Here is a 12,686-nt window from a genome sequence, read left to right on the forward strand (position 1 = left end):
GCTCAAAATATAGTCCTGAATATAAACCATTGTGAGATATGGGCAAACGGTGGCACAGTCGTTAGCACTGCTGCCTCACTGCGCCAGGGACCCAGGTTCAATTCCGGCCTTGGTTGACTGTGTGGAGTTTGCCTATTCTCCCTGTGTCTGCGTGAGTTTCCTCTGAGTGCTCCGGTTTCCTTCCACAGGCCAAAGACGTGCAGGTTAGGTGGATTGGCCATGCTAAAATTGTCCCAAAATGTTAAAAAATGTGCGGGTTAGGTAGGGTTATGGCGATAGGGTGGGGATAGGGCGAGTGGCCCTAAGTAGTGTGTGCTTTCGGTGCATACTTGATGGCTTTCATTTCTGTATTATCACTATGGGTCTTAGATGTGGTAGTTGTGGGTCTGGACTGAGAGGTTAGGCTGAAGGCAAAGGTGTTGCTATTTACAATACACAGCACATGGTTCTACATAGAACTATCTCTCTCCGTGCTCTGCTGTCATGCAATCTTAAGTCACTGATGATATAGGCTATATGGGGGAATTCTCCATCTGCGTGCACTCAGCGCAATTTCCCCTATTCGGGAGGAGCCCGAAACGGGATTTGCGCTGGGCACCAAACACTTTCTGATGCTCTATGCCGGCTCCAGCTGGCGGGGTCTGGATGTAAACCAGATTAGCAAATTTAAATCCTCAGTTAAGTTTGCTGGATCTGTTTAAATCTGGATTTTCCCAGCTCCTGAAATTCTCGCACCCTCCGGTTCAATGTGAAGCCGGTGGGAATCACTGCTGGTCTCCACAAATGGAGATAAGACATGATGACCATGCCATGGGAGGTGGGGGAATGCCATTGTAGCCCCTGGGTGGTCAGGGGCATGGCAGCAGCACCCCGGCCACCTGACATTCTTACAGTGCCACCCTGGTAGTTCCAACCTTGCAGTGCCAAACCAAACTGGTACCTCCAAGGCCAAAGGAGGTGGGAGCCTGAAGGGGTGGGGCCTGAAGGGGCAGGCCCTGAAGGGAGGGACCTGAAGGAGGGAATTTTGCGATACCTTAGCAGGGTATTCCTCACCTGGGGGGAGCAAGTTGGTACCAGCAATTGTTGGGGAGGGGAGGTGCCTGATGCCGGCGATTGGGAGGGTCTTTGCCTTTGAGAACGGGATGGGGGGTTGGGGGGGGCAGAGTATTAATCTGAGATTGGGGTAGTTGGAAATGCCAGCATCGTGAGGTCCCACACAGGTCATGCACGGCACAGTTCACCTGTGTTTCCTGCCAGAGACCACACTTAGAAATCCTTTGGGAGAATTGCACTCTATGTTTCCCTACTTAGCATTAAGGGCAGGATTCTCCCGAATCAGCACGACGGCCTGACACCGGCGTAAAAAACGGCGCGAAACATTCCGGTGTCGGGCCGCCCGGCAGTTGCGGTATCCTCCGCCCCGGAAGAGGCTAGCACCGGCATGACGCCAATCACAGCAGCGTTACCCATCACAGACGCGTGCGACGTCATTGACGCCGCGCGGCGTCACTCCACAAAGGACACCACGGCCGGAGACTCGGCAAAATGGCCACCTGCCACGCAGCGCCAAGGTTCCAGGAGCAGGACATCGAGGCACTCCTGGATGCAGTGGAGCAGAGGCCCTGTACCCCGGACACAGGGTCGCACCACACGTCAGCCGGCACCTGTGCCACAAGAAGGACAGGCAGCCAGCGCCACAAGAAAGTCAATGACTTAGTCAGGGCAGCCAGGGTGAGTACCCCCCCCCCCCAATTCCCCCAGGATGGGCGGCACTGCCTTAGCCGAAACCGACATGGCTGCACCAACCCATGCAGGCTGCAGTGGCAGGATGGGCTGTGAACCTATGCCAACATACACACAACCTCTGGTCTGCAAGTACATGTCCGCCTAACTCTGTTGCCCTTTATCTCTGTCACCCCACCCCCCCGCCCCACTCCAGGAGGAGCGCACCCATAACAACCGGGAGCATGAGAGGACCAGAGTGGGTCAACCTGAATTGCGCCCCCTCACCATTAATGAGGAGAGGGCCCTGGACCTTGCAGGCGGATCCGAGGACCGGGAGGTTGCAGAAGCAGATGTTAGGGGTGCAGCACCAAGTGAGACCCCCCACTGCCTGCCCCCTTCCCCCATCCCCCCTTCCCCCATTCCCCCTTCCCCCCTACCCCCTTCCCACCATCCCCCCACCCCACCGGCGTGTCTAACCATGCATGCTGTATTGTGTATTACAGGACCAATCGTCGACCCACCCGTCCCTGCAAATGCCGACCACCCCCAGACCGCCCACAAGACATGGAACGACCCGGGCCGTCAGACATACGACGCCCCCACCCAGTGCCAGGGCGCCCACGAGCCAGGGATAGTCCCGGACCATCAGGGTACGCCGCCCCCAACTAGTGCCAGTGCGGCGACGCCGGAGGGCCACACCCAGCGACGAGGAGGGCAGCCACACCAACAGGCCCCCGTCCCAGTCGACCCAGGGCACTGACACACAGGACACACCACCCAGGACATTGACACATAGGACACCCACACACAGGGCACACCCACCCAGGACACCCATATACAGGACACACCCACCCAGGACACCCAAAGACAGGGGATGGACGGACAGGAAACACCACTCCAGGGGAGCCCGGACTTCAGGTCGGATGAGGACCTTGACATTACGCCACTGGTATCTCCTACACCCTCCACCATCGCAGAGACTCTCATCTCGGTTGGCCACTTCAGCAATGAGGCTTCTGGTACACTCACTGGTGCGCACAACACAGCCGTCCCGGGACAGCAGCTGGAGGTAGGAGCAGCCGAGGGGCCGGGCGGTCGGAGTGCAGCCTGGCCCCAGCAACCATCTATCGCCCAAACGGGTCCCGGGTTCCTGGAGTTGCCACACCCACCCATACACCCGATGCAGTCATGGACCCAGGGACGATCGAAGGGGGTGACGGCCGGCTTGCGGCAGCTGTAGACGAAGGTAGAGGAGTCCACCCACGTTCAGGAGCAGGGATGATGCCGGTCATGCGTGCCGCCCTGGCCGAAACCGCACGGGTGGCGTCCTCGGTGGAGGCAATGGGGGCGACGGTTTCAGACATAGGTTGCAGTATGCAAGGCCTGGGGATTTCCGTGCAGGCGACATCACAGGCAGCCATGAGCCAGAGCCAGCTGCAGATCGCAGCGGCACTCAATGCCGTGGCCCAGTCTCAGCAGGCCATGGCGCAGTCCCAGCTGAGGGCATCGTGCCATTGCCCAGGTGCTGGCCGGCAATTCCCTGAGCTCCATGGCGGCAAATTTGCAGACCCTTGTTGATACCAGGGCGGGCCTCCAGGACTGGCAGCGCCAGTTGTCGGGGGGGGGGGGGGGGGGGGGGGGGGGCGTCAGGTGCTGGATCATTTCGCATCTCCGACCCATGGAGAGGCCTCGGGGCCATCGAGAACCCCAAGGGAGGATGAGGTGCTGGGGCCCATTCCAGGTCCTCCCCTAGAGGAGACAGGACAGGCTGGCAGCTCGCCATCCCAGTCACCCGAAGTGCAGCCTGGCCCAACCAGGCCGGGCCGCCCCAGGAAATGGCCGCCAAAGGGGACCCTAGTCACAGGGCAGGAATCACAGCAGTCTACCTCCAGTTCTGCTGTACCGTCTGGGGAACCACCTCGGTCGGCATAGTCATAGGGCCCGTAAGGCCAAAAAATTAGACACTGAGTAAGTTGGCACAGGTGCAGGGCACAGATTAGTCACAGGGGCTAGGGCACGTGTATGAACTGTTTGTCGTTAAAATCACTTTCACACCTACAGAAGCTGCCTCTGTGCTCTGTCCAACTCTTGCAGGTGTGGGGTGTGAGATGAGCGCCAGTGTGTGTGAGGGGTGATGGGACGTCGAGCTCAGGTGAGTGTGCCCCCCCCATCTCCCTCCCCGGGCCACCTCGCCATCCCGCACCCGGGCAGAGGACGGGACCGTGCGCTGCAGTGTCCAGATTGCCCAGCTGGAGGGTGTTACTGTGGCCATGAGTCAGACATTGTCTAACGATGTGGAGCCCAGGGCCCATCGCAGAGCGGGTTGTCATCATCCTCCATGGCCTGCAATAGACCCGCTTCCACTGGCGACCGTGTGAGCCCTGCCCATTGTGCCGCAGGTGGATGTGCAATGGAGGGGTGGTGTGCATGTGGGTGATGCGGTGGTGGGCGCGTGAGGGTGGTTGGTGGTGGATGGGGTGAGGGTGGTGGGTGGTGGATGGGGTGAGGGTGTTGGTGGTGGGTGGGGCGAGGGTGGTTGGCGGTGGGTGAGGCGAGGGTGGTTGGTGGTGGGCGGGGTGAGGGTGGTGGTTGGGGTGAGGGTGGTGGGTGGTGGGCGGGGTGAGGGTGGTTGGTGGTGGGCGGGGTGAGGGTGGTGGGTGGTGGGTGGGGTGAGGGTGGTGGGTGGTGGATGGAGTGAGGGTGGTTGGTGGTGGGTGGGGCGAGGGTGGTTGGCGGTGGGTGAGGCGAGGGTGGTTGGTGGTGGGCGGGGTGAGGGTGGTGGTTGGGGTGAGGGTGGTGGGTGGTGGGCGGGGTGAGGGTGGTTGGTGGTGGGCGGGGTGAGGGTGGTTGGTGGTGGGCGGGGTAAGGGTGGTGGGCGGGGTGAGGGTGGTGGGCGGGGTGAGGGTGGTGGGTGGTGGGTGGGGTGAGGGTGGTGGGCAGGGTGAGGGTGGTGGGCGAGGTGAGGGTGGTGGGCGGGGTGAGGGTGGTGGGTGGTGGGTGGGGTGAGGGTGGTGGGCAGGGTGAGGGTGGTGGGTGGGGTGAGGGTGGTTGGTGGTGGGTGGGACGAGGGTGGTTGGTGGTGGGCGGGGTGAGGGTGGTGGTTGGGGTGAGGGTGGTGGGTGGTGGGTGGGGTGAGGGTGGTTGGTGGTGGGTGCGGTGAGGGTGGTTGATGGTGGGCGGGGTGAGGGTGGTGGGCGGGGTGAGGGTGGTGGGCGGGGTGAGGGTGGTGGGTGGTGGGTGGGGTGAGGGTGGTGGGCGGGGTGAGGGTGGTGGGTGGTGGGCGGGGTGAGGGTGGCGGGCGGGGTGAGGGTGGTGGGTGGTGGGCGGGGTGAGGGTGGTGGGTGGTGGGCGGGGTGAGGGTGGTGGGTGGGGTGAGGATGGCTGATGGTGGGCGGGGTGAGGGTGGTGGGTTGGTGCCGTACTGTGCTGTCCGTGCCCATACTCGGCGATTCCCACCTCCCCCCTAGTCTGTGAACCCAGCAGCTATCAACCCGTCCCGTGCCCGCTGGCCCTGCCGGTGACGGTGGGCAGCCTCCCGTCCAAGTTCAGCCCGTCTGTCCCGTACATTGCCCCCATCCTCCTTATCAGGGAGGCCTGCCCTTTGTCGTGTTGCTCCTCCCTCACCCCTCCTCTGCCTCCAGCACATCGCCCGTCTGCTGGGCTACGTTGTGCAGGACGCAGTAGACCACAACGATGCGGCTGACCCTATCTGACGGGTACTGGAGGGCCCCTCCAGAGCGGTCCAGGCACCTGAAGTGCTTCTTTAGCAGCCCAAAGCATCTCTCGATCACACCCCTGGTCGCTGCATGGGCATCGTTGTAGCAGTTCACCGCATCAGTCTGTGGCCTCCGTATAGGCGTCATCAGCCACGACTGCAACGGGTAACCCTTGTCGCCCAGCAACCAGCCCCGCAATCGGGGGGGGGGGGGTTTCCCTCAAACATGGCGGGGATGAACGATTGGGCCAATATGAACAAGTCGTGCACACGGCCCGGGTACCGGGCGTAGACGTGCAGGATCCTCATCCGGTGGTCGCAGACCATCTGCATGTTCATGGAGTAGGCCCCTTTCCTGTTCATGAACACCGCCCTGTTATCCGCTGGTGGCCGTATGGCGATGTGCACCCCATCGATCGCCGCCTGTACCATGGGCATCCTGGCCACGGCAGCGAATCCCGCTGCCCGGGCATCCTGGTGGGCGCGGTCCACAGGGAACTGAATATAGCGGTCCGAGATGGCATACAGGGCGCCTATCACTGCACGGATGCACCGGTGCACCGATGCCTGGGAGATGCCGGACTGGTCCCCCAGTTGGTGACTGGAACGACCCTGTGGCGTAGAGGTTCACGGCCACCATCACCTTGGCGGCCACAGTGAGAGGGTGTCCACTCCCAGTGCCACGCGGCGCCAGGTGTGCCATCAGGTGGCAGATATGGGCAACAGTTTCCTGGCTCATCCTGAGTCTCCTCCTGCATGCCCAGTCCGTGAGGTCCTGGTACGACGAGCGGCGCCGATACACACGGGGCCTCATCGGGCGCCTCTGTCGCCGTGGCACCACCACCACCTCCTCCTCCTCCTCGTCCTGTCGGATGGGCGTTCGCCAGCCTGGGCGGCTGCCACCTGCCCCTCTGCGGCACGCTCCTCTGCGGCAGCCTCCGCCGCCTCCCTGGCACGCTCCTGCTCCAGCTCCCATAGGGCAACATGTAGAAGGGCGGCTCCCGCTACAGCGGCCAATATCGCTGGGTGATGCCCAAACATAATGGTCTGCAGGGGATGGGGGTAGACAGCATGTCATCATTGCCCATACCCCCCTCCGCAGCCAGGTGCCATGGGCTGCATGGCCGCGACTGTTGCCAGCTGGCACCTGGCCAAGCGAACCCCCCCATCCCCGGCACCACCCCTCCCCGGCACCGCCAGCCCTGGCACTCCCATCCCCGGCACCCCCGACCCCTATCCCCGGCATCCCCCCTACCCGGCACCACCAGCCATGGCATTCCCATCCCCGGCACCCCCAACCCCCATCCCCGGTACCCCCGACCCCCACCCCCGGCACCCCCGACCCCCACCCCGGCACCGACCCCCATCCCCGGTACCCCCGACCCCCATCCCCGGCACCCCCGACCCCCACCCCGGCACCGACCCCCATCCCCGGTACCCCCGATCCCCATCCCCGGCACCCCGACCCCCACTCCGGCACCGACCCCCATCCCCGGCACCCCCGATCCCCACCCCGGCACCGACCCCCATCCCCGGTACCCCCGATCCCCATCCCCGGCACCCCCGACCCCCACTCCGGCACCGACCCCCATTCCCGGCACCCCGGATCCCCATCCCCGGCACCCCCCTCCCCGGCACCACCAGCCATGGCACTCCCATCCCCGGCACCACCAACCCCCATCCCCGGTACCCCCGACCCCCACACCGGCACCGACCCCCATCCCCAGCACCCCCGACCCCCACCCCGGCACCGACCCCCATCCCGGTACCCCCGATCCCCATCCCCGGCACTCCCATCCCCAGCACTCCCATCCCCGGCACCCCCGATCCCCATCCCCGGCCCTCCTATCCCCGGCACTCCCATCCCCGACACTCCCATCTCCGGCATCCCCGATCCCCGTCCTTGGCACCCCCACCCCTGGCACTGACCCCGATCACTGGCACGCACCCTCGACCCTAGGGAGCACCCTCCACCGGCACCCGCAACCCCCCCAACCCCCAGCCACGGCCGTGTGTCTCCTCTCCGGCAGCCGCCCCACGCCGACCCCTACTTCCTCGCTCGCCAGTATTGTAGCCATGTAAAATGGCTGACTCCCGATTAGAATGGCCAAACCCCGATTTAAAATGGCAAACGGAAGAGGCTGATGGGAAAATCAGCGAACAGAACTCAAACAGACAGCTGCAGGTAAAACAGTGTATTCGCCTCTGGGGAAGTCAGTCCAGACCGATACCCAACATCACAACAACCCAGCCATCTGCATATTAAGCAGCCATCCCCGGGAACAATTGCTACAAATTAGCAACTCAAAGCCGACCCAGGCCTTTCGACGCCAGCAGGAGCTGACACAAAGAAAGGTAAACGACCACCCCTCGATCAAGGAATCGCTCCAGTATTGGAGAATATCGAACCAAGTGATTGGGACCAAGTCCAATCACTTGGAACCAGGTACAAGGTCCGCCCCGAGAGGCAGGAAGCCCCTGGGGACTATAAGAATAGGGGTCAAGTTCAAATCGACCCTTCTGCTCCTCTCCGCACCCTTCGATACCCTTGCTGAAAGAAACCGTAAGTTTTACTCCAACGATCGCAACCAGATAGACACTCCTGACTATCGACCTGTACCAGCTTTTGAATCCCGCAGGCTCAGAACCCTTTCGAAAGACCTGGTGGGCCAGGTTTCCCTGACCTGGTGGGCCATTTCCAAAGTTAAGTATTGGCCTGTTAGTGGTAGGTAGTAGTTTAGAAGTAGAATTATTGTATAAGTATTAATTGCTGTATATAATAAATGAGCGTTGATTTAACTCTTACTAAGCGGTGTGTTGCATTATTAATCATTACTCGGACTTGAACCACGTGGCGGTATCAGAAAGATACCTGGTGACTCAAGAGCAAAGGTGACAGAATTAGAGCAAGTAAACTAAGGCTAAAACGAGCAGCAGTACCAGACAGCATGACTGGTTGACGCCATTTCAGACCTATTTTGACTTACTCCGGTGTGACCTGTGGTCACGTCGGCAGGTCTTCGGCCCATCCGGGTCGGAGATTTGCAGCAGCCCCAGGGACCATCGTGTTGCGCCGATTCTCGCCATTCTGCGAGGCGCATGGCACAATTCCCCTCGGCGGGCTTTTTTGCAGGCCACAGAATACGGCAGCCGGCGTCGGAGCGGCGGGGCGGGATTCGCGCCGCCCCCCAGGGATTCTCCGACCCGGCGGGGGGGTCCGAGAATCCCACCTATAAACCTTTGTACCCCAACTCTAATCCCTAAATATTGGCTCACCATATGGAAGGTGCAGGAATCTGGGAAGATTGCCAGGGTATTAATGGAATGCATGGTAGTGCAATTATTATGTTCCTGGGGTTTTAGAATTGAAGTTCAATTTATTTTCAGAGAATTGACAATAAGCCCAAAGGCGAAATGAGGATTCTTTTATCCAGTTGAGATAATCTGGAATGCACTGACTGAAAAGGAGCCAGTTCAGTCGTAAGTTTCAAAAGAGAGTTGGATAAGGACTTGAAAAAGGAACATTTGCAAGGCTTTGCAGAAAGAGCAGGAGAGTGCATCTAATTGGATAGCTCTTTCACAGAACCAGCACAGACTTGATGAGCTGAATGGTCTCCTCTCTACTGCTTTCTATATTCTATAAGCAAATTCCATCACAGCTACTGCAAAGGGAAGGAAAATCTTTGTAGTGAACCACTGTATTAGGGGATGTAAGGTAGGACCTGCACTGCAGGTTCACCGGTCGCTCCTGCCGGCTGGTTCCGCCCACAGAGAACTGTATAAATATGCATGACCTCCAGTGCCCTGCCATTATGCCAGCTGCAGCAGGAGGCCACGCACCTGACTGTAATAAAGCCACAGTTGTACCCAACTTTAGTCTTTGTGCAATTGATCGTGCATCAATTTATTACAGTCAGATTTTCCACAGAATGAATATCCGAATTAAGACTGATCGCCTGCAGCTGGATCAGCATTCCCCCGACGCCAGAAAATACTTTGCTCACTGGCTAGCATGTTTTGAGGCCTACATCAACGCGGCGGACCCCGCACCAACGGAGGCTCAGAAGATAAATGTCCTGTACCCCACACTGAGCTCCAGCGTGCTCCTGTTGATCCAAGACGCCACAAATTACACAAAAGCAATGGAACTCCTTAAGGAACACTTAAGATACGTGCAGAATACGCGCAGAAAGCGAACACGCTCTTCGCCAGGCATGTACTCGCCTCCCGCTCGCAACTACCTGGTGAGTCCATCGAAGACTTCTGGCGAGCCCTAATTCCACTCGTCCGGGACTGTGACTGTCAGGCCGTCACGGCCGGCGAACACACGGACCTCCTCATGCGCGATGCCTTCGTGATGGGGATTGCGTCGGACCGCATCCGAGAACGATTACTGGAAGGGGCCACGCTCGAACTGGCGGAGACGAAAACCTTGGCTCTCTCCATGACGGTCGCATCCCGTAACGTGCAATTGTACCCCTCCCGCCGCGCTGCTCACTCTTCTACTCCTTCCTACGCCTCCTGGACCCCGCCGATGACCTTGTCAGCCGGGCCCCTGCCTTCCCACTATGCCTGCGGCACACGCCGATCCGCGCACCCCGGGGGTTTCCGCTGCTACTTCTGCGGTCAACAGAAGCACCCCCGCAAAACTACCCGGCCCGCACTGCCGTTTGTAAAGGCTGCAGTAAAAAGGGCCACTTCACGGCTGTATGTCAGGCCCGCGCAGTCGCTGCGATCGTGCCCGCTATCGCCCCCTCCCCCACGCCAGACGCACAATGGGAGCCGCCATCTTCTCCTCCCGGGTCCATGTGCGACCAATGGGTGCGGCCATCTTGTCCCCTTTCGGCCACGTGCGCCCCATGGGCGCCGCCATCTTGTCCCGACCCTGCAATGTGCACACCATGGGCGCCGCCATCTTGTCCCAACCTCGCAATGTGCGCACCATGGGCGCCATCTTGTCCCCCACAGGGTCTTCGGACATCCCAACATTGGAACTGCACACGCTCACCATCCAAAGCATCCGACGGCTACCCGCAGCTCGCTTCGATGACGCTGGACCAAGCTCGCCCGCACAACCTGGCCACCGCATCGACGACGGTGAAAATCAACGGCCACGCGACCTCGTGCCTGCTGAACTCCGGGAGCACCAAAAGCTTCGTTCACCCAGATACGGTAAGGCGCTGCTCCCTCGCGGTCCACCCTGCCAATCAAAGGATCTCCCTAGCCTCCGTATCCCACTCCGTCCCGATCCGAGGCTTTTGTATGGTCACCCTCACGGTCCAGGGCATAGAATTTAGTAACTTCCGCCTCTATGTCCTTCCTAATCTCTGCGCTGTGCTCCTGTTGGGCCTGGACTTCCAGTGCAACCTCCAGAGCCTCACCCTCAAATTCGGCGGGCCCTTACCCCCCCTTAACATTTGCGGCCTCGCGACCCTCAAGGTCGATCCCCCCTCCCTTTTTGCTAATCTAACTTCAGATTGCAAGCCTGTTGCCACTAGGAGCAGACGGTACAGCATCCAGGACAAGACCTTCATCAGGTCCGAAGTCCAGCGGCTGCTTAAGGAGGGTATTATTGAGGCCAGCAACAGCCCCTGGAGAGCCCAAGTGGTAGTGGTTAAAACTGGGAGAAACACAGGATGGTCGTGGACTACAGCCAGACCATCAATCGGTACACGCAGCTCGACGCACACCCCCTCCCACGCATATCTGATATGGTCAATCAGATTGCACAGTACCGGGTCTTCTCAACAGTTGACCTGAAATCCGCCTACCACCAGCTCCCCATCCGGAAGTCGGACCGGTCATATACGGCCTTTGAGGCGGACGGTCGCCTCTACCACTTCCTTAGGGTCCCTTTCGGCATCACAAATGGGGTCTCGGTCTTCCAAAGAGAGATGGACCGAATGGTCGACCAGAACGGTTTGCAGGCCACCTTTCCGTATTTAGATAATGTCACCATCTGCGGCCATGACCAGCAGGACCACGATGCCAACCTCGATAAATTCCTCCGCACTGCCATTCTTCTCAACCTGGCCTATAACAAAGAGAAGTGTGTGTTCAGCACGACCCGGTTAGCCTTCTCGGCTACAGAGTCCATAACGGACTTCTCGGGCCCGACCCCAACCGCATGCGCCCCCTCATGGAACGTCCCCTCCCCCACTGCCCCAAGGCCCTCAAACACTGCCTGGGGTTCTTTTCCTACTACGCCCAGTGGGTCCCAAACTATGCGGACAAGGCCCGCCCACTCACCCAGTCCACCCAATTTCCCCTCGCGGCCGAGGCACAACACGCTTTCGCCTGCATCAGAGCAGACATCGCCAAGGCCGGGATATGCGCAGTGGACGATTCACTGCCTTTCCAAGTAGAAAGCGACGCTTCAGACATCGCCCCTGCTGCCAACCTAAACCAGGCAGGCAGACCCGTGGCATTCTTTTCCCGCACCCGTCATGCTTCTGAAATTCGATACTCATCCGTCGAAGAGGAGGCCCAAGCTATCGTTGAAGCTGTGCGGCATTGGAGGCATTACCTAGCCAGTAAGAGATTCACTCTCCTTACGGACCACCGATCGGTAGCCTTCATGTTCAATAACACACAGCGGGGCAAGATCAAAAATGATAAAATCTTGTGGTGGAGAATCGAGCTCTCCACCTATAATTATGAGATTTTGTATCGCCCCGGCAAACTCAACGAGCCCCCAGACGCCCTCTCCCGAGGTACATGTGCCAGCGCACAAGTGGACCAACTCCGGGTCCTACACGACAGCCTTTGTCACCCGGGGTCACTCGATTGTACCATCTGGTCAAAGCTCGCAATCTGCCTTACTCCGTCGAGGAAGTAAGGACAGTCACCATGGACCGCCAGGTCTGTGCGGAGTGCAAGCTGCACTTCTACCGGCCAGACCGTGCGTGCCTGGTGAAGGCTTCCCGCCCCTTTGAACGCCTCAGCGTGGATTTCAAAGTTCCCCTCCCCTCCACCGACTGTAACACATACATCCTCAGTGTGGTCGATGAGTACTCCAGATTCCCCTTCGCCATCCCATGCCCCGATATGACGTCTGCCACCGTCATCAAGGCCCTCAGCACCACCTTCGCTCTGTTCGGTTTCCCCGACTACATCCACAGTGACAGGGGATCCTCATTCATGAGCGATGAGCTGCGTCAGTTCCTGCTCAGCAGGGGTATAGCCTCCAGCAGGATGACCAACTACAACCCACGGGGAAACGGGCAAGTAGAACGGGAGAATGGGA

The sequence above is a fragment of the Scyliorhinus torazame genome, chromosome 1 (assembly GCF_047496885.1).
Source record: "Scyliorhinus torazame isolate Kashiwa2021f chromosome 1, sScyTor2.1, whole genome shotgun sequence".
NCBI lineage: Eukaryota > Metazoa > Chordata > Chondrichthyes > Carcharhiniformes > Scyliorhinidae > Scyliorhinus > Scyliorhinus torazame.